Source organism: Schistocerca cancellata, chromosome 4, assembly GCF_023864275.1.
Source record: "Schistocerca cancellata isolate TAMUIC-IGC-003103 chromosome 4, iqSchCanc2.1, whole genome shotgun sequence".
Taxonomy (NCBI): domain Eukaryota; kingdom Metazoa; phylum Arthropoda; class Insecta; order Orthoptera; family Acrididae; genus Schistocerca; species Schistocerca cancellata.
The window spans coordinates 605,753,151-605,774,987 of record NC_064629.1 but is presented as its reverse complement, the minus strand read 5'-3'; positions in this window follow the sequence as shown (position 1 = coordinate 605,774,987).

Genomic DNA, 21,837 nt, shown 5'->3' with positions numbered 1-21,837 from the left:
AGTTTTTGAGTGTTCCAGAGAATGAGAAGATGCGTAAAATGTGGCTACACTATACCGCCAAATTGCCACCATGTCAAAGCACAAGTTCACTAACTTAATTAAAAATGTATTGCACTGGGAAAATAAAATTAACTTACCTCTCTCGCACAGCTCTCCCACTGTTACAATGAAGGATAGCGTCATTCAGTGAAATTAAACTCTTCACGAAAATTGTCATTTTACTCACATACACTTCTACTACTCCGTAACTCTGCTTGTAGAGCGGCAGACCGTCGAATTTTATGAGACGATCTCCATAGATAGCTGATTCGAATCTAACCCAAAAAATATTTTGAGAGTCCTCTCATGTGGTAGCTAAATCATGATTACAAATCTTCACACCGATCAGAAAAAGAGAATAATATGTGTTTTCCTTTCTGTTTACATGTGCTTACATTTCCAGTCGCTGTTCACACACGTCATATTAAACGATATTTTCTAGTTAATGTGACAACACACTTTTTACTTTATTAGGAACAATGTTTTTATCTTCGTAATGGGCACCTCGGATCCTTATTGTTTAAACTTTAGCAATTTCATCATCTTACACAAAGATGAAATAAGTCTGCGTCAAGACTCTTACGTTAGTTTATGAGCCGTGTGGCTCGATCAGCGATATTCCCGCGTCCGGTATGGATCATCTTTCCGGTGGTGTGCGCAAAGCGCACGATGCTCCACCTACCGAGCCGATCGGGGAACGAGGATTTTCCTTTGTGACGCCTAGCAGTAACGTCGTTTGGGAAGTATAGGGTCTTAGAGACACGTGTCTAATTCTAAATGAGTAGTTCCATAAATTCTTAAAAGTTACTGAGAGGCCAGGTGTTATTGTTTCAATAGTTTGAAACTGATTCTGTTAATGAAAGTACAAGAATTCCTACAATGACACTATGTGGATATGGTAATTCTGATTTAATCACAAATTTAAGTGTGGCTACTTGCTGTAAGTCGCCTTGTTTTGCGTCGGGTGGGGGGCCGTCTCGATAAACCGTTAGCCTGCACGCTAGTTACTTACCTTTGATTTCGTTTTATCGGGACTTCTGCTGTTTGTCTTGGTAGCGGGTGCGGGGTCCTGGGTTGCGTCCTGCTTGTGCTGTTTTGTATTTTCCGCCCCCCTTTGCCCGCGCGTGCCGGCTGGCCGTGTATCTAGTTAGCTCTCGGCTTAATGTATAATTGGCCTTATGCACATAATAGATTTTTACTGCCTAACTGATGTTCGTTAATAGGTTAATTCTACAGATGAAGTCTTCTGATGAATTGTTTCTAGTTACTTAAGGTAGATGTCAGTCTGTTGTAGGTACCCACTAGCTCTAGGATTTTTCGTGCCTATTTGTGACCGTTGCTGCTCCCGTTCGGGGATGCATGCTGTGCCTGTATTGGAAATAGCTGAGTAGGCGGGAGTCCGCTTCTGGGCGTAGTCTGTTGAATCCACGAGGTTGCTTGGTCACAGGAAATGTTATATTTTATATCATTAATTGTAGGGTGCCTGCCATTTAAGTAACGTGGTTGGGTGCCGTGGTATCTGATTTGTTGTTGCCTGTACTCTGAATTACTTTGGTAATACCAGTCACTGCAGTAACGAAAGACATTTCTCGTTAACTTTTCAGTAAATTGTTCTTCAGGTTGATCATAGTTTTTGAGTAAATAATTTAACTCGTTTCACTAAACGTGTAATAGGCCACAAGTGCCGTGGTTTATGAATGTTTAAATTTGGAAGTAACTTGCTCACGTAAATGGTAGTTTCAAAAATGTTTCGATGGTTTTATTTGTTATGTCTTGTTTAAATGTGCCAAATAAATGTTCAGTGCAACTGTCGATGGTGATTGGCTGATGTCACTTGGTCCAGTCCTACCACCTCACAGCCTTGTGCCGTTGTGCAAAAGTTGAACTCCATGCTGTGCTGACGTATCAGTTTACTCACGAACATCACAGCTCTAACGTATGTCACATGCATATTGTATACACTTTACCTCTCCTTATGACCTTATGTCCTATACCTCGTTGTACTGGGGCGTGTGGTGATATCTTCAGTACTAGCAGTGCTTCCAAAGAAAGTGAATTCTTCCCTCGCAAAGTAAAACCATTTATTCTGTTGTCCATTTCTCAGACTAAGACTGATGTGAAGTTATATATTATACATCCCACAATCGAAACAATTGCTGCAATCAGTTCTTGCTAACGCTATTTTCGTATTTCGTGTAAAACTTTAAAAATATAACTCATTCAGGATTCGAAAATGTGCCCTCTTTATCTGAAGTCTGAGATATCCATTGCTCTACCGAGTGCCTGTTAGATGCGATGTCTGTACTGTCTTCCACAAAGGAAATCAGCAATAAATTTTGCGAACAATTTTATGTGGTTTGTGTCGTATCTCATGACTGATATTCGATAATCCAGTTATAATAAAAGGACAATCCTTAGTTTCCAGAGAGTTTAATGATACAGGGAGCAGTGAAAAGAATGTCCATCGTTGCACATATCACCGCTGTAAATGGGTGGAGCGTAAAAGCAACTTTCGCAAGGCGTCCACTATCAGCGTTCTAAACTTTTTCTGTTGTAACTTAATTATAATTGCGTTTTCCATCAATAAGTAGCTAACCTATTTGCCGAAAAAGTACGCAAAAAGCGTGTAACATTAGGTTAACGTTTCTATAACACGTTTAACTTTGTCTTACGCATAATCTATGACGTTACCAGAGCATCAGGCAATAAGAGCGTTTTCGATCACATGACCAGATCTTGATACTTTATGATTTTTAAAGTGTTAATTACATAAAAAAGATATTTTGTGAGAAAATTGATCGTAAATGCTATTTAAATGTTACAATTAATCAGAACAATTCTAACCATATTTTTAACATAGGAGAATTGCCTATTATGGTCAGGCAGTTTGCGCTTATTTAGTTTCTGAAAAGGCTTTACGTGCTGTTAATCTGCAGTTCCTAGTACTCATTTTTCTTAATTAATAATTGTAGTTTTAATAAAAGTTCATTATTCTAATGACTCCATAGAATGCCAAGCACACAGGACATCAACTGTTCCAAAATCGCCTGTCTCCATCCTGCTGCCTGGCCACCATTGGGGTGTCACGTACACAGGCTACAAGAACATTTGCGATCTGTGTGGGCAGAGCCTTGAGGTTGTCCAGGTTAATGGAATTAGTGTCCAAGGCCAGGGGTACAGAAGGGGATCTCCGTGGCTACTATAGGGGCCCTCGTTAATTACAAATATTGTAAGGTTTCTAGATCATTTTTGGTATTCAATGAAAGTGATGTGAGCTCTCTTTTCATTCGATGTGCACTGGATATTTTTCAAAAAGAAGTCTTTAGTAATCGATATGTGACGCCACATACGTTCTGGGTGGTAGTCAGTAGCATTTCAGTTGCCAGAGTATCTTTCAGTGAGAATTGAGAGATTCGGGTGTTGGTCACGAGCGGTCTGGAAATAAGTAGCAGAACACAGAGATGTTAACGCAGATTATGTTGCTTTTTGGAAATATGATTTTGTAAACACTGACTTGAGTGTGAAGATATTCAGGTAATGTTGTCGCTTCATTTCTTGCTCGCGCGTAATTTATCCTAAGTTGAAGTTGAACAACCACATAAAATTAATCGAATCACTTTTAAAGCATACGCTATACTAAGTGGCAGAGTTGTGGGAGAGAGGTAAGTTAAAATTACCTTCACAGTACAACACATTTTTAATTAAGTTAGTGAACTTGTGCTTTGATGTGGTGGCAATTTGCCGATACAGTGCAACCACATTTTACACATCTTCTCATTCTCTGGAACACCGCTCCTTTAACATTCTGTTAACTAATTTCATGGCAGTTAAATTTTTTGTAACGAGTGAATTTTGTATAGCCGTTTCTACTTAAGGAATGGGATTCATAAAAGTTTTGAATTATGACCTCTTTTTAGTCATTTCGTTGACGAGTTTCTTTTACCGTCTGATCAAGAAAGTTTAATTTTGTAATTGTCGCTGAATTGCACTTAGCGGAACATCTAGATCAAAACATAAAGCATGATGTGCATGGCATAGTTTCTTTTCCGTGCATTGAACATGGCAAGATTTTTATTTTCTAGTTTGCCGATACGGTGCATTTTAATTTTAACCACTTTCCGTTACCACAAGGTAAGTCAAGAAAATTTGTTAGTGAGCTAGTTCCTTTGTTGATGGATTACATTTTTTGAGGATTCTTCAAATGAATCTGTCTAGCGGTGAGTCTATAACTCTAAGTTAATAGAATGGTTGTATGTGAACAGCGACTGCAAATGTAAGCATATGTAAACAGCAAGGAAAACACAATAATTTTCTTTTTCGGATCGGTGTGAAATATTGTAATCATGATTTAGTTTTCAAATGAGAGAACTGTTGACATATTTTTTTGGTTAGATTCGTACCAGCTATCTATGGAGAGCATCTCATAAAATTTGTCGGTCCACCGTTCTACCAGCTAAGCTACGGAGCAATAGAAGTGTATGTGAGCAAAACAATTTTCGTGAAGTTTAATTTCATTGAATGACGCTATCCTTCATTGTAACACTAAAAACAACTTTTCAGGAGTTTTCATAGTTGTATTTGTACACTATGGTACTACACACCATTTGTAACCAATTGTGCAGGCCGGTGTGGCCGTGCGGTTCTAGGCGCTTCAGTCTGGAACCTCGCGACCGCTACGTCCGCAGGTTCGAATCCTGCCTCGGTCATGGATGTGTGTGATGTCCTTAGGTTGGTTAGGTTTAAGTAGTTCTAAGTTCTAGGGGACTCTTGACCTCAGCTGTTAAGTCCCATAGTTCTCAGAGCCACTTGAACCATTTTGAACCCATTTTCCGAAACGTAAATTCCAAAACAAGACATCACTGTGTCAACAGTATGACAGTAGGAGCTGCGAGCTAGCCAGTTAAGTCACAGGCATCACATGACTCGAATAGAGCGTTTTAGCAGGATTTCAAATTATTTGAATTTCATTTCTGTTTTTATAAAAGAATACTGAAATTCAAGAGGACAAAAAGCATATTAGGAGCATAAGATGACGTAATGTTTCATTTAAGAGAATTTTCAGAAAAGTCAAAAACGCTATTACAAGAAACGCCAACAACGATACTACTGCTCCCATTCGAAGTTTAAGTAAAAACAAATCACACAGTTTAAAATACCATTATCGCAAGATCACTGTCAGATATTACTAAACTAAAAAGCTCACATAGCAGCTGTTCGTCTGTTAGTTCGTCGGGAAACCTTCCGTAGCTAATTAATTTTAAAACAAACTATTTTTTCGGATATTTGAATTTCTTCTCCTGACCTTATTCATTAACCTGCGCATAATGCTTTCAGATGCAGACCATTGTTTTTCTTAGGACACGACAAACTTCTTAGCTGCATCCCTTACGATGACAAGAATGAAATTTTACAATGACGTAGCATTAGAAACGTCTTGACTTCTTGCACTCTAGACACACATGATGAAAAAACTGATAGCAATGAACGTCATGAATTATAACCCTAGACTGAAGTACTATAAGAAATTATTCATTACAAGAGATGATAATCAAAAATATATTTTCCGAAACATTTACACCAAACTCAGCATCACTGATATTATTATAGACAACAAAATGTGCTACTCAGATAAGCAGAAAATACTTTCCATTGGTCAACATTAAACTGTATAAACAATCGTCTCCAACGAAGTGATTAAAATTTACACGTGACAGATGTTCGTCATAATTTACTGGTTGTAGGGGTGTCTCTATGCACGTGGGTAAGTGATGTTCAAATGCCCAGTCTCCTGTGTGACTTGGGGGCAGTGTTACATCTTACAACAAACAGTTCGTGGAACACCGGCTCCTGGTGCATAACTGCTGTACTAACCTGTTCCAAAATGAACCTTAGTCGTTCTATGGAAATTCTTCCTTTACTTGAGTGTTGGTTGTGCTGAATAGTGCCCGGCGACGAGCTAGAGATTTGGTGGCTTTCGCCTTCAATTCCCTGTGTGCTAAAATTGACAAGTAATGGACTCCACGCAAAATTCTATGTCATACTACACCAGTTGTCTGAGACTACCACTAGCGGGACTAGAGAAATATCGTCCCAAGCGTAGTATGCCGTTACTAGTGGCTTCATGGTGCGGGAAGCCAGCAGGGATGACTTCAGGCCACCGTTGTTAGTGATCGAGGAAGCTCTGAGGGCACAATAGTATGTCAGACATCCGACGCCCTCATTTGTTACCTATCATGTGACAGTATCGTAATGCCACTTTTCAGCAGCGCACTTCTCGCCCACACTTCGGACGTGTCTCTATGAAACTGTCTACCTGCTGTTGAGGTACACCCATGGCCAGCAAGGTATCCAGATCTGCTCCGGTATAACATGTGTGGGACTAGCATGGACACCAACCCTATCCCACTGCTAGTACCTAGCACATCAAGGATCACTTAGAGCAGTTGTGGGACAGCTTACCAGAGGAGCGGATACAACGGCTTTACTGCAACCTTCCCAACCGCATCAGTGCATGCATCTAGGCCAGGGAAGTGGACGCGTAACTTCATACTGATAAGTGGGTTCACGGTGACACATTCTTTGTAAATTTCACTCCCTTTTCGAATCGCTGCAGTTATAGTTCAATCCCTCTCAACCTGTAAAGTTCCATTTCACTTCGTTTCCTCCTCTCCTCCTAGGCTATTCACTTTTTCGTCTGGTTCTGAATTTTTATATTTAATTTACACATATATTCCTAAGAACATCGATAATGTGTATAAATCTAAGAGTAAATTAGAGAATTAAGTACTACAATCCACGGTGGACAGACTGTCGTTTTAAAGTGTGTGATGTGCAGTAAATCGTAACAAAAACCTAAGCTGAGTTCTGTGGAACGAAACAAATCTAATTGCATTTCACAATTCATTTCAGAATATATTTTTCAACGGCTCAAAATTCCCCAGGAGCGGTACTGCGCGTACAGCTGTACGACGGAAGAAAAAAACTAGGAAATCAATACTGCCTAACATACGTGGCGTGAAAAGAACCATTTTCTTTGAAAAGAACCCGATTTATCTGATGCCTGCAGGAAGAAGTGCGCCTGTTGGAGCGCAGATCTGTATAATTAATCTGAAACCTCGTCTTTCACAGATTACTTTCTCCTCAAACAATGAGGATGCACAAAAGCACGCAAGGGCGACGTTCAGTTAGTCTCAAGTCTAACGTCTCTAAAATGCGATTATGGAAATTTTACTGTTTTACCTTGTAATAATGGACGTATTAACGTTAAAAAAGTTCCATAACAAGTTTACTTGAGCAGCGCAAGCATTATACCTACAGAAATAGAATTTATGATTCAAAGAGCTGGTTTTGTTTTCTAGTCTGTGACTGCTAATTACAACTCCTCGAAACATTTACATAAGACTATTGAGTTCTCCAGTGCTACAGAGAACGGACAAGTATTTTATCCCGTTTTTCTAACTCTTTGTGACTCGTCAGATGATTTCGCTCCTCCAATTCATGCAAAATTTTAGGCGATAAAGATACTTTATTTTATTCTTACTGCTACTGTGTGTAACGGGAATACTGCTTACAAAAAATCTCTCATATTATTCACGTAAAATATCACTCATTAATAAAATTACTTAACTTTAAAGTTTAGTTCTGTTGTAAATTCCATAATTAACTGTTTATAAAATTAAGTGGCATTCATCTTCGCCTGTTTATTGTAAACTTATTACCTTTTTATCTGCCTGATCATTTCAAAATAATTTCTACATCTCCATATACATCACTACTCTGCAGTTTGCACTTACGAGCGTGGCAGACGGTTCATATAGTCACTTTCAGTTTATTTATCGTTCGTTCTGCTCTCTAATAGTATATGGGAAAGGTGAACGTCTAGGTTTTTCCGTGTGCCCCCTGACTTCTATTACTTTATTACCTTGGTATTTCTCCCTGTGTAAGTTAGTCAACAAGATACTTTCGCATTTGAAGGAGAAAACTTGTCTAAAATTTCGTGGAAAGATGACGCCACAACGAAAAACATCTTTCCTTAATGACTACACATCCAAATTCGCATATCCGTGACTCCCTCTCCCCGTTACTTAACTATAATACATAGAGCTGCTGCTCTTTAAATTTTTTCGATGTTCTCGGTCAAACTTGTCAGGTTAAGACAGCGCAGCAACACTACAGAAGAGGATGTACACTCCTGGAAATTGAAATAAGAACACTGTGAATTCATTGTCCCAGGAAGGGGAAACTTTATTCACACATTCCTGGGGTCAGATACATCACATGATCACACTGCCAGAACCACAGGCACATAGACACAGGCAACAGAGCATGCACAATGTCGGCACTAGTACAGTGTATATCCACCTTTCGCAGCAATGCAGGCTGCTATTCTCCCATGGAAACGATCGTAGAAATGCTGGATGTAGTCCTATGGAACGGCTTGCCATGCCATTTCCACCTGGCGCCTCAGTTGGACCAGCGTTCGTGCTGGACGTGCAGACCGCGTGAGACGACGCTTCATCCAGTCCCAAACATGCTCAATGGGGGACAGATCCGGAGATCTTGCTGGCCAGGGTAGTTGACTTACACCTTCTAGAGCACGTTGGGTGGCACGGGATACATGCGGACGTGCATTGTCCTGTTGGAACAGCAAGTTCCCTTGCCGGTCTAGGAATGGTAGAACTATGGGTTCGATGACGGTTTGGATGTACCGTGCACTATTCAGTGTCCCCTCGACGATCACCAGTGGTGTACGGCCAGTGTAGGAGATCGCTCCCCACACCATGATGCCGGGTGTTGGCCCTGTGTGCCTCGGTCGTATGCAGTCCTGATTGTGGCGCTCACCTGCACGGCGCCAAACACGCATACGACCATCATTGGCACCAAGGCAGAAGCGACTCTCATCGCTGAAGACGACACGTCTCCATTCGTCCCTCCATTCACGCCTGTCGCGACACCACTGGAGGCGGGCTGCACGATGTTGGGGCGTGAGCGGAAGACGGCCTAACGGTGTGCGGGACCGTAGCCCAGCTTCATGGAGACGGTTGCGAATGGTCCTCGCCGATACCCCAGGAGCAACAGTGTCCCTAATTTGCTGGGAAGTGGCGGTGCGGTCCCCTACGGCACTGCGTAGTATCCTACGGTCTTGGCGTGCATCCGTGCGTCGCTGCGGTCCGGTCCCAGGTCGACGGGCACGTGCACCTTCCGCCGACCACTGGCGACAACATCGATGTACTGTGGAGACCTCACGCCCCACGTGTTGAGCAATTCGGCGGTACGTCCACCCGGCCTCCCGCATGCCCACTATACGCCCTCGCTCAAAGTCCGTCAACTGCACATACGGTTCACGTCCACGCTGTCGCGGCATGCTACCAGTGTTAAAGACTGCGATGGAGCTCCGTATGCCACGGCAAACTGGCTGACACTGACGGCGGCGGTGCACAAATGCTGCGCAGCTAGCGCCATTCGACGGCCAACACCGCGGTTCGTGGTGTGTCCGCTGTGCCGTGCGTGTGATCATTGCTTGTACAGCCCTCTCGCAGTGTCCGGAGCAAGTATGGTGGGTCTGACACACCGGTGTCAATGTGTTCTTTTTTCCATTTCCAGGAGTGTACAAATGTAGTGTAGGCAGTCTCTTTAGTATATTTGGTACATCTTCTAAGTATTCTTCCTATAAAACGCAGTCTTTGGTTGGCATGCCCACCACATGTTCTGTGTAGTGGTTCCAATTCAAATTTTTCGTAACTGTAGCTCCGAGGTATTTGCTTTATTCGACAACTTTTCATTTGATATCCTTTCTAGTGCAACTGAAATTTATCGGAATTTTTTGGTACTCGTAGAGGACAACAAAATTTTTGTTTAATGTCACCTTTCACGACATATAGACACCTTGTATAAATAATTTTGGAATTCGTTGCTATCTTCTAATGATTTTACTAGACAGTTAACTAGAGCATCATGCGACACAACGAAATAAAAATTATGGTACTAAAATTTGTGGCTATCTTGTTGATTCCATAAAATAATTGTTCAGTAACTTCACAGTTGGTGAGCCCTGCACGAGTAATAAACTATCAAATAGAAAGTGGTCGTTCATTGGGCCTCCGAATGCTTCATTGCATTTTTTCTGTTAGCTACGATAGTCTTGAGGCGAACCAACGCACGTGTCGCGTTACCCCTAATAAAATCCAGTCACAAAGTTCAAATTAATACAGGCAGGAATTTGCGATGGAAATAATGTTCACTACTCAGTCTTTTAAATTTTAACAAAACTAAGTTTTTCGAGCAGTGTAACGTTTACCGCAAGTTAGTAATGGTTTAACATCGAATTCATTAATATCTGAGAGAGGGCTTCCAGGGAAATGAACAGTATCTCACGTTCATGTAAGCTTTCGGAAAATACACAGTTCTCTTAGCGCAAGTTTAAAGTTATAGTTTCACGATTAACAACTGACATGAGTAAAACACACTTCTGACTTTCGAAACATACTTAAAAACTATAAATGTTATATACATGAATCATATTTGAATATACACGTAAATTTCCTCGCCTTTCTATTGCTGTTCTTACTTTTTCTCTAGCGTAAATAATTTGTTGACAGTGATTTCATCCAGGTAAAATCTACTTTAAATTGTTCTGTTACTTTTAAATATAAACAGTTAAAACCAGATACGTTCATACTTCCCTATCTGTGTCTAGTTCGTAATGTTGTTGCTATTTTTAGTCTTTTATTCATTAGTGTAAAAATTCGTGTTTTTATACACGAAATGTACATTCAGCTTATTCAAAATAGGTTAAGTTTATAAAAATACACTATAACAGTCCAATAGGTCTCAAGATACGTATTCGTAGTCTGTGAAAATCGCTTAAGACTTTTTCGAGATATTAACTTCTAAATTCATTTTATAAGTAATACATTTAACAGGAAATAACTTGAAAACTGCGTTATCTATGGATGGCACGTTTTCACCCACGCATTCGACTTAATTTTGTCTTTGTAATCATGTTACTGGTTACTCGGTACGCATTTGGATTTAGTCTTACTCGATACTGATTTTGGCTACTCAAGTCAGCCATGGCGACTATAACTCCAGGTTTGACACCAACGGTCGGGCACGAGATTTTCCAACCACGCAGCCAAAGCATGCGCTTACCTGTGTCTTGGCCTTCTCATTGAATGTGCCTGCCGATCACTAAGGTTAAAAGAGTGCGGCCGTCTATTGATGAGACTGCGAGACCCGTACAGCTACTGAGCTCCGCCTGGCTTGTTTTTCACGCGTCCTCAAATCTCAAAACACTGGTTCCGGCTCAGTCGCGTCTTTGTCGCATCATAGACATTACGCTCACTGCTGCTTCTGTGTTTAAAACTTCATCAGTCACTGGGGTGCATCATTTCAATCATCAGCGAGCAATCTATGATGGCTGCTCAGATTTTCTGTTAAAACTTTTATATCGATTAAGAACCTAAGGCTCCTTGGGAACCCGACATATATTGCTTCGCTCGATAACTTTCCGTCAGTTGCTACAAAGTGACATTCTTCACTGGACCTCTCGAATCCAATCGTACTCTTGAGGCGATACTCCATAGGCTCGAAATTTAGTTTGACGCTGTTCGTAAGGATCTCTGCTAAAAGCTTTCTGTAAATCTAGAAATATGGAATCAACTTGAGATACCATGTCGACAGCACTCATTACTTTGTGTGAATAAAGAGCTAGTTGTTCCAATAGAACGATACTTTCTGAACCCGTGCCGACTGCGTCAATAGATAATTACGTTCAAGGCAATTTATAATGTTAGAGTGCAGTATATGCTCCCAAATAAGGGTTAATTTGATTACTGCGATTTCCTTCCTTGCGTATTGGTATGAACTGTGCATACTCCCAGTCTTTTGGTGTGGATCATTTCTCGAGCGAGCGGTTATATATTACTGCTAAAGAATGAGTAATTTTATTAGCATACAACAAAACGAACCGAACTGGTACACAGTGGACTGGAGGCCTTCCCTTTTTTAAGTGACTTCAGTTGCTTCGCTACACAGAGTGTTTACTTCTAAGATACACATGTTGGCAGCTGTTCTTGATTCAAATTCTGGAATAATCACTGCGTTGCATTTGTGACCTCCTTTTTTTTCAGTTGGAGTCGTTCAACGAATGATGTGGTGGTGTGCGTGAGGGCACAATGGGCATCAGAAAAAGTGCCAGTAGTGTAGGTGGTATTCGACAGACCGAATAAATTTGAACAACAGTGTTATGAGACTGAAACAGGAGAGAAAGTAAGGGTTAAAAATAGACTATAACGAGAGGATGTTGTCTTCTGTTGAGTTTCTCTCACACATGTATGCAGTGACGGATGGGAATAGGCGCAAGAGGCTAAACCGTACTGGAGAAGTGCCAAAATTCGACTTGTAATACTTGCATAGGCAGTACCAGTATTAGTTAAGCAGTTTCAGAACAGTTACGGAGTCAGTGACTGACCAAAGGAAGAGCGTATACCTTTTTTCGTGCGATAGAATCGATATCTCACTTTATTTCATGTTCAGTAGCTGTGGCCGTTCGATGCAGCTTCGTTGTGAAACGACTCTTCTTACCTCAATTGCCGCCGAGCTCAAAGAGTTACCAAATATACAGCAACTAACCATATAATTCGAATAAAGTATTTATATACAAGTACTCTGCCTCGGTAACAACGTGAAACAATATCAAGCAAATAAATTTGAAAATGTAAAGGAGACGTCAGTTGGATTGAAACACCATATGGCTTTACTGGAGATGGTGTGGCCTCAGCTTCCCCAGTCTTCAGCAGCCTCGGGTACTTGACACCAAACAACCACAATCTCTTATTTCTAACCAGGCATTCCACAAACCCTTTATCTCCGTGCATTCCACTTCATACAATTTTTAAGCACTGCTGAAACCAAGAACACTGCGAAATCTTCTTGTTATAAATCCTCAAAAAATATTGCTCATGAGCGTTTTCTTCAACATTTGCCCCTTTCGGAGATTTATTGCAGTTCGGGAGCATGCTAAAGTATTAAGAATAGAGCTAAAAATTTCTTGTATTGTTCAACGCTACACTGCGACGTCACTTTTACGCCATTTTTACGCTTGAAGTACCGCGTTGTCCATTTATATCCACGGAGCTTTTCATTACAGAGCAGGCCCTGCGAAATTAAACTGAGCCAATTTTTCTCAATTCTCCTCCGTATTTTGATTCGTTCGCTTGTTTCAAGATTTTGTCTGTTCCCTTCCTTTCACCTCTAGCAAAATTTTGTTTTCCTTTCTTCTCACTAACTGTTCCTGCAGCTCTTCTTGCCACGGAGCAACGAATGTAACGTCGTCGTCGTCCACGGCGGTCGAGAACGATACCCGCAAATTCGTTAAGCGGCGTAGTTACGATAAAGGATACACTTACGGCCAATAAAGGAAACATTTAGCGGAGGACTTGGTCTCCCATGATGTAAGTTTCTGTACTGTGTGTTGCCTATTATGGGTTTCAGTCTTAAGTTCCCTCCGTCATTTCAAGGTTCGAAAATTATTGTTACATCATCTTACGGATATTTGATATTTTAATATGTTGTGTCAATGACAGATTTATATCTGAATAAAAGTTAATGAAATCAATAAAAAAACGCTCTTGTACTAGCGGTATTGTTTAAAAAAGTTAGCACGGGGGACAGTGTTTAAGAGCTACCACCAATTTGAATACTGTAGCAATGTGAATATATTGAGGCAAATTCTTAATTCGTGCTACTGGGACAGAAACACTATATCTCCACTCTAGCCTAAAGCTTCCACCTTGAGAAATATCAGGAATTTCTCACGAATAAGTCCTCTAAACAACTGTTCAAAATTGTGAAAGTTAAGCTGTAACAAAAATCTTAATTCCGAGAGAAATATTACGGTTTCCTTTCTTTCCAGTTAACCGCACCAAGTTCTTTCCTTCAGCAAACAGCTCCTCCAGCTCTTTGTTAGTTCAGTAGTTCAGTCAGCCCTCGAAAAACTGATGAGGAACGTTTTCCTTTTCTGCCGGGCGCATCAAGGAAAAATATACCGCGATTACCATTGGTCACCGAATTTGTAATTGTTTCGTGCGTCAACTTTTGATGTGCAAGTAATAATTTTTCGTTTGTTACGATAAATGTACGCAAATCATCAGCACTTAATTGTTCTTTCCGTAAAACTCTATTGTAATGGTTAAACGCAGAATGTTGGGGTGCAACAAAGCTTGCTTAGTTGTTGACGGTTAAGCGTATGTCTCAGATTTCTATGAGAGCTTCGGTAAAAATAGTGTATCCGTACGTAGAATGGCGTTGCGCATCCTAACAGTACGAATACGGTGAAAAATATCTTCGCTTAAGTCCTATCTGAATTGACCCATATCGTTTGGTTTGAATGGCGAACATGTGGTTAAAACGGTAGCGAATAATGTTCGTATTTGTGGCGGATGGCAGCTGACAGGGGCGTATAAAAAACTAGTTTCCCAGTGTTCATTTCATTCGAGTAAATTAAGTTTCTGACAAGCTTCACTGCATGCCTGGCATCCTATGCTGTCGAAAGTTCTCATATTTGCAACGAAGCTGAACCTTTCCCATTAATCAGCGGCATTCTCAAATAGTAGCAGTCGGTAATATTTGGATAAACTGTACATAAACATCCTAATGCATCAGAGCAATATAGATTACGATATCCTTCAACTCACATGCCTTGTTTGTTCGTGCATTTATCTGCCAAGCATGGTGATTGTGGGTTCATAGCGCTACGTGGGTAGTAGGTCTGTAGCAGTTTCGGCACAGTCCTTTGATCTATTAAGTAAACAAACTGCCTGGTTGCCCTAGCCTAATTTAATGACCCTTAGGTAAACAAACCACTTTGGCATACGTTTCCTTTATTTAGGACGTAATTAATGGGCAATAACAGTCATGAGAATGAATGGTCAGTAACTGTCAGGATAATTACAATTTATGGGCAAGATGGAGGGCTATGTTCACAAAGTGCTTTTAACGTACAGTGATAACTGTCATTTTTAGTGCTTGTAATTTATGACCCCCCAAATGGTATATCCCCTCCCCACCACTACTGTGCTGTTATTGGCCAAGCCCCAATCGCTGCCTCACACCCCTGCTTACAGTCCTCAGCAGCCTGAGACTGTCATTCTTATTCTTTACCTAACGCAATCAGCACCAGTAAATTCAGGTGATATTGTAAATTCCAGCCACGCGGTCTCAAGCGTCATAGATAGCCCCGACAGATGTTTGGAAACTATGACACACATCTGATGTCATTGCTCCACTTGATGACTGTATTTTCTTTGTAAGCAAATCTCATTTCAAAATCAGGGGGAAGTTTATATGCGTATGTATGTCATGGAAGACTAGTTTTAATGCAACATTTATTAATGGTTTGTGGGGGTACCACATACATCATCACTGTACTTAAATAGCACTGACAGACGTTTGGAAACTGTCTTAGATACGTATTTTTCCGTTGCTCTTCTGGATGACTGAATATTTCTTCATAAGGAAATTACACTCCTGGAAATTGAAATAAGAACACCGTGAATTCATTGTCCCAGGAAGGGGAAACTTTATTGACACATTCCTGGGGTCAGATACATCACATGATCACACTGACAGAACCACAGGCACATAGACACAGGCAACAGAGCATGCACAATGTCGGCACTAGTACAGTGTATATCCACCTTTCGCAGCAATGCAGGCTGCTATTCTCCCATGGAGACGATCGTAGAGATCCTGGATGTAGTCCTGTGGAACGGCTTGCCATCCCATTTCCACCTGGCGCCTCAGTTGGACCAGCGTTCGTGCTGGACGTGCAGACCGCGTGAGACGACGCTTCATCCAGTCCCAAACATGCTCAATGGGGGACAGATCCGGAGATCGTGCTGGCCAGGGTAGTTGACTTACACCTTCTAGAGCACGTTGGGTGGCACGGGATACATGCGGACGTGCATTGTCCTGTTGGAACAGCAAGTTCCCTTGCCGGTCTAGGAATGGTAGAACGATGGGTTCGATGACGGTTTGGATGTACCGTGCACTATTCAGTGTCCCCTCGACGATCATCAGTGGTGTACGGCCAGTGTAGGAGATCGCTCCCCACACCATGATGCCGGGTGTTGGCCCTGTGTGCCTCGGTCGTATGCAGTCCTGATTGTGGCGCTCACCTGCACGGCGCCAAACACGCATACGACCATCATTGGCACCAAGGCAGAAGCGACTCTCATCGCTGAAGACGACACGTCTCCATTCGTCCCTCCATTCACGCCTGTCGCGACACCACTGGAGGCGGGCTGCACGATGTTGGGGCGAGAGCGGAAGACGGCCTAACGGTGTGCGGGACCGTAGCCCAGCTTCATGGAGACGGTTGCGAATGGTCCTCGCCGATACCCCAGGAGCAACAGTGTCCCTAATTTGCTGGGAAGCGGCGGTGCGGTCCCCTACGGCACTGCGTAGGATCCTACGGTCTTGGCGTGCATCCGTGCGTCGCTGCGGTCCGGTCCCAGGTCGACGGGCACGTGCACCTTCCGCCGACCACTGGCGACAACATCGATGTACTGCGGAGACCTCACGCCCCACGTGTTGAGCAATTCGGCGGTACGTCCACCCGGCCTCCCGCATGCCCACTATACGCCCTCGCTCAAAGTCCGTCAACTGCACATACGGTTCACGTCCACGCTGTCGCGGCATGCTACCAGTGTTAAAGACTGCGATGGAGCTCCGTATGCCACGGCAAACTGGCTGACACTGACGGCGGCGGTGCACAAATGCTGCGCAGCTAGCGCCATTCGACGGCCAACACCGCGGTTCCTGGTGTGTCCGCTGTGCCGTGCGTGTGATCATTGCTTGTACAGCCCTCTCGCAGTGTCCGGAGCAAGTATGGTGGGTCTGACACACCGGTGTCAATGTGTTCTTTTTTCCATTTCCAGGAGTGTACATTTCGAAATAATGAGGGAGTTAAAAACGGTTCAAATGACTGAGCACTATGGGATTTAACATCTGAGGTCATCAGTCCCCTAGAACTTAAAACTACGTAAACCTAACTAACCTAAGGACATCACACACAGTCATGCCCGAGGCAGGATTCGAACCTGCGACAGTAGCGGTGGCGCGGTTCCAGACTGTAGCGCCTAGAACAGCTCGGCCACTTTTGCCAGCAATGAGGGAGTCTGTATGCCATAGAAGGTTGTAGGAGTAGGTGGGTAACTGGCTATTCGTCGTAAGCAAATAAAATTTCAGTAATGGTTAATGGTATGAAGGAGTATGACGCACGCGCACAATTACTGCACGTGTGTAGGACTGGTAGACACATGAAAACTTGCATTTATTGCATCCAACACTTCGTGTACGTACACAGTCTCTAATTGAACTTTAGTTGGTTTTTAGAATAACTCGGTAACAGAAAATACAAACAGCACATTTCCTCCCAATGCTTCCACCATCTTAAGCAAGACAACACCACAGAGCTATTCTCACTCCACTGCAGCACAAGCCGCTTCCTGCAAATCCCGTACATTCAGAATGCTTCCATGCTTTAGGAATACGGTCTGCGGTGACACTCGAGCTGCTAACTTTAGCTTAGCAATATCAACGACAATGAGTATTGATGCACAGACACTGCAGGTGTCGAAGACAGAATGTGCTGTACTTAGCCATCAATTGCACCTCAATAAATGTCAGTTTGCCTCATAGCTTCTCCCACTCTATTAGAACGAGCCCCCCTTCGTAACTCAACATACACCCTCAGTTTCCACAATAACCTTAAAGTCATTGTCGCTGCTGTCCCGAGATTAACACGCACAGACTCGTTGGTGGTTGAATGATGCGTACTGGTGAGCAGTAGCATGTATTCAACAGCTCATTACAACAGAGTCGCTGTCTACCAATCATGTTGAAAGATTCCCTCTACTACTTCAGTTTAACACTACGCGCGACGGATTTATTTGCGGGAATGCCCTAACTTGAAAGCTATGTCAATTCTGCTTGGCCAATGATTGACATTCAAACATATAGTAAAATCATTAAATAAAATTCTTTTTTCAAGAGATAATAAAATAAAATAATGAAAGATTTTTCTACTTTTACAGAATTCATGTTCTGACTCAAATTTGAATTTTGTACAAGAAATGGTTTATTCATGAAACATTTCAGATAATTATAAGAACAAAAAATTCACTTATTTAAACAAATCTTAACGCATCTGATCTTTACAGATCAGATTCCACAATGTAAATTAAATGCATCTGACTTTCTTATTAACAGTGTAAAATTTAACACATCTGACTTTGTATTTAAATTTATCGTTAACGCATCTGACGTTTTTACTAAAACTATGGTCTCCTACAGAATGGTATCTCTTGTTTACGACAAATGCCCACTTTTAGATCGGATGAAAAGGATATTCCACAGCTGTATCAAATAATCAACATGCACACACAATTACTGCACCAACATATGCACAGGAGAAACGTAAGGATCGAGCCTTTAGCAGTTCTGATACTTACTATTCAGTAACTCTGTACTCAAAATTATCCCACCGAAAACCAAAATTACCACATATAAATTCCGCGCCTATTTGATCATTCACTTTAATAGCCACTATTTTACTGCTGCCTACTCCCGACACAACTTCACCCATTGAAATATGAAAACCCTTCCAAAATTACACATACAAAATACGCACACTCAAGTTGAACTACTTACTTCGTTGCAGCCAAAGTTCATGGCTACGTTATCACTTTACAAATCTCCTTCCACAATTTTCAATATTAATTATTCAGAAAATTTCTCCATGTGACTCTACATTCCAATAAACATGAATAAGCAAGCATTATCTTCACTTGGTTTGCTAAAATTCGACACACGCTTGCACATGGAGATACCACGTGTCCTTAACAAAGGATCCACGTTACTAAATCTTTCAACATTGCAGATATGTAAAAAAATTGAAAAATTGTAACAGTACTTAATTCCACACGCATATTTCATGTAATAGAACACTTCCTACTTCCATGCTATGGGTCCAAAGCACTCGTGCATCCACTTGTTATGATTCTTGATCAGCCCCACATGGTGAGTGCCAGGTGTAAAACTAAGTAAATTGCTACACGCACTTAAATATTTCATTCTTCCAAATGAACGTGCTTGCTCAACAAATTAAGGTTAAATTATTCACCTCGAAATTGTTATAAAACCTCAAAATTGCGAATTACTATCACAAAGCAAAGCAACATTTCTACATCACCTACTATTGCACATTACCTACCTAAATAAATTTAGTTCCCCAAAAATATTAATGTTACTTTACGTCTAGCTGCAAAAAGAGGGTTGTTCACCTAATGTGAAACCATTAATCATAAATATAGCACATTTCCCACACTCAAATAGAGCATCGCTCGACCTATCTCAGAAAAGCATCCTCTCTCGTCGAAGTCTTCAGCAGCAGTTCTCGACTCTGACCCACGCTACTGTTCTGCTAGCCTGACCGCTCAGGGTGGGGGTGGCTCCCAACCAATCACAGCTCGTAATTTCCCCGGTTTAGAGTTGTCGGTCAAACCTCCCTTCTACGCAATGGGAAAGACCCCACGTTTTACCTCCCACAGATTGAAATGTAAGTTTTGAAGACTATCCAACCTTCCTACACCTCGCTACAGCCAAAGGATGAAGCTTCACATCTTCCATAATCGCTGCTTATCGACTAGTTCTCGCCCCAAACATTCTTCCTGCGATTCTTTTCATACATTCATTTCTTTCTCCCTCCTGCTGTGGACTCAATAGGATAAGGAAATATAGGAAATGGTGGACATTCTTAACTTATTCAATCAATAAATATTTTATTCCTCTGGTCATTCTTTTATAACTTGGTGTTTGTTTGCAGACACCGACAGTAAGTCTGTGCTAAGTAAATTAAATGATATTATAACGATCAAAAAAGATACTATTACGATCAGGCTCGTGTTCTCAGAAGAATACGACGATCAATTGCATTAAAAACTGTTACATTATTAGAAATACAAATGAGAGTTGCCATTGCCGAAGACAGTGGTGTCCTCTCAATGTGACTCCCCATCTGATCATGTTATGTAGCTGATCTGTGAAGCAAACGCATCATGTGGATGCTCCTAAAATCGTGTGGGTTGGTATTCGAATATGTAACGGGAATATCTCTCTGGGAAAGAGGACGTATTTCCCAAGAGACGTAAGGGTGGATTAGAGTATGTATAAAGGTATAGAGACAATCGTCTTTTACTGGGTCAGTGCGTGAGAGTGGGGTGCGAGGATAATGACTGATACCACTGGTGCGATGTACTCTCTACCATGTAGTGTACAGCGGCTTGCTGTATATTTGCTTTAGTTATAGGCTGATCACAGGTGATGGAGCTGCCTACAAGAAGGCAGGAAGACCTGTGGAGGGGCTGGTATTTGACATGAACATAAATAAATATATTTTGCTGTTGTGGTCTTCAGTCTGAAGACTAGTTTGCTGGTGCTCTCCATGCTACTCTATCCTCTACAAGCCCGTTCATCTCCGAGTAATTACTGCAACCTATATGCAATTTGAATCTGCTTTCTGAATTCATCGCTTGATTTCCTTCTACGATTTTACACCCCCCTCCCACACAGACACACACTTCCCTCCAATTCTAAATTGGTGATCCCTTGATATCTTACAATGTGTCCACTCAGACGATTCCTTCTTCAGTCAAGCTGTGCAACAGATTTCTTGTCTCCCCAATTCTGTCCAGTACCTCATAATTAGTTACGTGATCTACCCATCTAATCTTCTGCAGTCTTATGTAGCACCACATTCCAAAAGCTTCTATTCTCTTCTTACCTAAACTATTTATGGTCCATCTTGCACCTCTATAAATGGCTACACTCCAGACAAATACCTTCAGAAAAGATTTCCTAACACGTAAGTCTATAATTTGATGTTAACAAATTTCTCTTCTTCGGAAACGCTTTTCTTGCATTTAGCCAACTTCGGCCATTGTTATATTGCTGCCCAAATAGCAAAATTTACCTACTACTATACATGTACTGGTTGGTAACATAACTTCTTCAGCATCCTTTGCTCAGTGTAAAGATTGAAAAACATTGGGGAAATGTTACAAACATCTCCCTCCCTTCTCAAATAGTGCTTACCTTTGATGCCTCTCGACGCTTATGACTGCCGTCTGGTTTCTGTAAAAGTTTTTAAACTGACTTTCGTCCCCTATATCCTACCTCTGCAGTTTCAGAATTTCAAAGAGAGTATTCCAGTCAGCATTGTGAAATGGTTTTAGTAAGTATAAAAGTGCTATAAATGTAGGTTTGACTTCTCTTAACCTATTTTATAAGGTATATCGTAGGGTCAGCACTGTCTCGTGTATTGCTACATTTTTCCAGAATACAAACTGATCTTCCTCGTGGTTGGCTTCTACCAGATTTTCCATTCTTCTGTAAATAATTCGTGTTGATATTTTTACTGTTACTTATTAAACTGATAGTTCAGTAATTTTCACGCCTGTCAGCACCTACTTTCTTTGGAACTAGTAATTTTCTATTCCTCTTGAAGTCTAAAGGTATTTCGCCTGTCTCATACATCTTGCTCATCAGATGGAAGAGTTTTGTAATGACTGGCTCTCCGAAGGCTCTCAGTAGTTCTAACGGAATGTTGTCTACTTTCGGGGCCTTGTTTCGACTTAGGTCTTTCAGTACTCTGTCGAATTCTTTTCGCAGTGTCATACTTCCCATCTCATTTTCATCTATGTCCTCTTCCATTTCCATAATACTGTCCTCAAGAAC